The following is a 4,838-nucleotide window of genomic DNA, read 5'->3' as shown; positions in this document are numbered from 1 at the left end:
TGTTGATCTGAGTCCAATTTCCGTGATCTTTGATCTGTGGATTATCAAAATGGTGTCTCATCAGAACAGCAGATCCGATCACTGGAAAAAATTTCCCATGTGTACCATGAACAAAAATGCGTGGAAATTGTATATGCAGCTACCTACATTGTGACTTGTGATCACTATTTATGAATAACGTAATTTTTTTTGTTCTTTTTTATTTTTTAATAACTGTAATAGAAAAATGATCCAGTGCTCCCAGAGCACTGTAAAGCTGTAGTATTCCTTGTTATATCATGATATTTGGACATTTAAATTGATCAATCTGAACCGTTCATTAAGTTCCAAGACATTTTTCATGGGCCATCACGGGAAAGTAAAACCGAGCAGGTGAATCAAAGTTGGCCTTGTCTTCTATAGCCATCCAATTTTCCGAGCGTTGAATGTGATATGGTAATTATGATTGAGTGATAAAATGATACTTAGCAGTCCGTTGTGGACCCCAACGGACTTGGATTGCCTGACACCGATAACACATGGTACAGTGGTGTTGGGAGGTGGCAAGATTTGATAGGTTCGTCAAAGATGGCCCTCGACACCACATGGCCTGTCCATGTTAGGAGATGGGGGATTTGATTGGTTTGTGTTGGTCTTGAATTCAGCCATGCAGGATGCACGAGTTGTTCGTATGCGTACATATCATAACTTATTAGGTCCAATTCAAACTGTGACCACTAACCTCTGTCATCGAAATCATAAAGTGATGTTTAGTTGTGATTTGACCGTTCATCTATTTAACCAACTGTTAAACATAATATTAGCTAATTTGTGGAGGTTGGATTCTTTCTCCGGGGGATTCTTTTTAATCTTGAGAATCAATGACTTTTGAAGGTGTGCCAATTGTCGGGATGAACAATGATAATTGGAAGAGGAATGCAGAAATGAGTGAGACTTACCACTACAACAAGATTACTAATCTAACCAAGAGTAGCAAGAATAATTTATGTAGCAATATGCCCATAGGCAAGGCAAAGACAATACCAGGAATTATAGATATGGCCAACCTAGCTTATGAGTGTAGGTGAACAATTTTTAAAATTACGAACTTCCTTTAGATCAAGCATGCAAATATAGATGAAAGAGAATCACAGTTACTCTCTACTGCTAAAGTCAGTATATCATGAGCATAGAGACGGGTTAAACGACTCCTAAAAACTAAATACCTCACGGTTGATGAGCAAGGGAGATTATATGCTATGCTAAAATAGATAAACAACATTGCACTAGTTAATTAATTGGATTTTTTGTTTAATTGTGGATCCTTTTCTTCATATATGCATTTGTTATTTATAGCATTCTTAGTTGAGGTGCGAGGATAATCGCTTATCCATGTGATGCCTTCGTATGTAACCCATGATTACCTTTTTCTATATCATATTGTACCTTTGTCGAATGCTCATGACGTGCAAAGTGCTGACATAGTAGTAATAATTACTCAGACTTATCTAAAGATTGCATAAACACCAAGGCTCCCTGAAGATATAAATGATCTTTCATATCTCTAATGCGTGCTTAAAAAAGATATTGCCGGTAATATGTGGCTTATTCTACATTATTTATTTGATTCTGCTAGATTTTGACGCAAACAATTCGCAGTAGAGATAAAGCTCATGCATAGCTTGTTTGAAAGTTCTTAGGTTGAGTATCTCTCCAATCTTTGACAGAGAAACATGACTCAGTTTAGACCCGCCAAAATATAATACACATAGCTACATTGTCATGGGGTCATCGTGCAGTCCACGTCTCCAACTAATTGTTGGATAAAGATTGTGGCTGATATTGGTTGGATTGTCGATTGTCGTATTCGTTCAATCCACGTCTCCAGCTAATAGTGCTCTAAAGCACTGGATAAATTCTCATTATTATAAAAACGATGAAAATAAAAATAAAAAAATGTTGAGATATAGGCTACGAAACCGTATTTCTCTATTTTTTGGATCGATCGGGACCATCAAATTAGTGGGCCACCTCTTGGTTAAAAGATAGCCTGAAACATAATTCGATCAGAGCTTCATAACTATTAGAGCTATTATTGCACATTTTTGAACGGTCCAGACGACTTACTGCATTAGTCCAGAAAGAAAGACTGCTGATCAAAGAATCGTTCCAAATGCTTAGGTTACGGCCCGTCCCTTGGTAATTCTCATAAGTTGTAGGGTCCATACGGTCGCTGATGGTAGGTCGCTTCCCCAAGATGGACCGTTGATCTTTTGTAGGACCCAGCACACTACCAAGTTAGAGTGGATGTGAACCAACGTTGTGTATTTGATCAGTGCCTCTCATAAGATCAGATAGAAGTAATATAGAGGCCCACCATCTGGGGCCCAAACTCAGAACGGTGGGTCATACGACCGTGGACAGTGCGATGATCACAGATATTCGAACGTTTTAGCTATGTGGGGCCCACTAGTGATGTGTATGTAGAATCCAAACCGTGAATCTGGTAGGGTTCCTCAATTTCATCTTATATGACAAAAATAATCCTGATCTAGAATTCAGGTGGGACACAACAAAGGGAGGAATGCGCTATCACTACCAAAACTTTTATGTTCACTTGGTGTGGCCCATATTGGCAATGGCCTGAGTTTTTTTGTGTCACTTCATAGTGATTGGGACCACCTGATTAATTGGTTGGATAGTACATAACCCATGTTCAAACTGAAAGTTTCTATGGTGGGAGACACCTTCCCTAATGTCCCCTATTGTTCCCTTGCCCGATCAGTCTATATTTTGTTAACCAGACCTAACATGGGGGGCCACATCTAATGGACGGGTCGGATGGCACTAAAAAATCATAATGGACCCCACAGAGCTCAAACTTATGGTAGTTCCTACTCGTTAAAACGAATGTGGTCATTCCCCCACATAAATATCGTATTGTAAATTCAAAGAGTAAAGCTCCACAAATCTGACGGTTGTTAATCATATGATTTCAGACCCACCTTCCAATCAGGCTAATGTGTCCCACATGTAAAAATAATACGAACCTGATCAGACGGCTCAGATGCGAAGGAAGTTGATGTGGTTGAATGGTACGTACCATTATTCACGCAACCCCAAAAATACGCAGAACTTGGCTAGGAATTTTTTTATATAGAAAAGACCAAGTCCAAAACTGCAAACAGAAGGTGGGGCCCACCGAAGACTACAAGGCCCAAGTTGCAACGGTGTCATCCTGCACACACTGATATTTGAATAAAAAAAGAAGCATGCTTTCGTACTGTCTTCTTATGGCGAGTCTCACACTCTTTCGTTGACCCAACCACTTCAATTCAGGCCAGTAATTATAGTATACGCGACCTTCTTCATTTGACGGTACACGTGAGTTTTCCGTTTCGATAAAGTTGGCCGTTCTACTAAATACCGACCGTTGATATTTTGTGCATCACCATGGGTGGACTGTTCCAAGATTTATCTTCAAAAGTACAGTCTTAAATTTCCGATTTTTGGCCTGCCAATAGATTGTTCAGAAGAGAAACATAGAGACCGTCCACATTCAATTGAAAGGCTAAAAATTAGATAGCAATTCTTATAACAAAAATTATTTGTGTATTATTAATCATTTATGATACGATGAAACATACCAATGGTCTGGATTACTGATGCATAGGCCCCACTTTTCAGAATAAAAATCCACGTATAGTGTACAATTCTTCGAAAGAAGGCTCCATTCTGCTTTGACTACAAGACTCCCGCGGAATTCTAGAGTCTGATTCACATCGTTCCGTACATATGTGGCCATGATTGGGTAATCCAAACCGTTGATATGATGATATACATAGTTGATAGTGATCAAGATGAATTTTTAAGATAATGATATGGTAACCTTTAAATGGATGCCTAACTAAAGGATGGACACATATTCAAGAATAACAGTCCATCAATCAAAAGGTTTCAACTTTTTATCAATCAACGTTAATTTTAAGCATATCAACGGTTTAGATCATATATATATATGTCTTAAATATACCCAATACGACGTGCTGTTGTATGGTTTTTCAATGAGCATGACCCCACCATTCTACCTTTGTAAGGTTCCATGCCAACATGCCGACGCGTAATTTCAAGGGTGGTTATTCGTTGGACATGGTTCGGCTCGGCTCACAATGTCGAGCCACTAGCCAGACTCAAGAATGCTAATTCCCTGATTCTACATCTTCAAGCGCCGAACACAAACTCACTGAAGGTGCCAACGTGGCACATGTGTAAGAGATCTGGTACGTACAACGTGTGACCACTATTACTCATATATGCTATCAGAAAATACCGGCTGGCTTACTCATCACGTCAGCAACACATGCACAATAAATATAGACTTTTGATTATCATTTTTCTAACCCTTCATCCGACCGGCCTACCTAGATTTTTTAGTCAATCCTAACCGTCCATCTAATATTTTTTTTCCTAGTTAGATGTAAGCCTTTTGCACTTTTAGCTTGGCCCATTTCCATGGGACTGGGCCATCGCATGGCTACGTGAACCACTGTTTAGTGTACTTCAATCAGTATCGTTATCTAAACTGCGGCTACTCATCCATCGTAGCAGTACATATGTGTACTTCAATTTAGACCGTCCAAATCATGTGCTTCCTTCTTCATGGCGAACATCCTGAGATCACAGAGATCACAGTGATGGAACGATCTCAACCAACCGACCGGACGCCATCAAATGAACGGTCAAAAATAAAATAGAGCGAAATCAAATGGTTAAGGTTGCTCGAATCATTGTGATTGTCATGCTACACTCAATTTTATTTCAGGATCACAGAAGATCTGTACCACATACACGGTGGACTG

The sequence above is a fragment of the Magnolia sinica genome, chromosome 2 (assembly GCF_029962835.1).
Source record: "Magnolia sinica isolate HGM2019 chromosome 2, MsV1, whole genome shotgun sequence".
Taxonomy (NCBI): domain Eukaryota; kingdom Viridiplantae; phylum Streptophyta; class Magnoliopsida; order Magnoliales; family Magnoliaceae; genus Magnolia; species Magnolia sinica.
Note: the sequence above shows the minus strand (reverse complement) of the source record.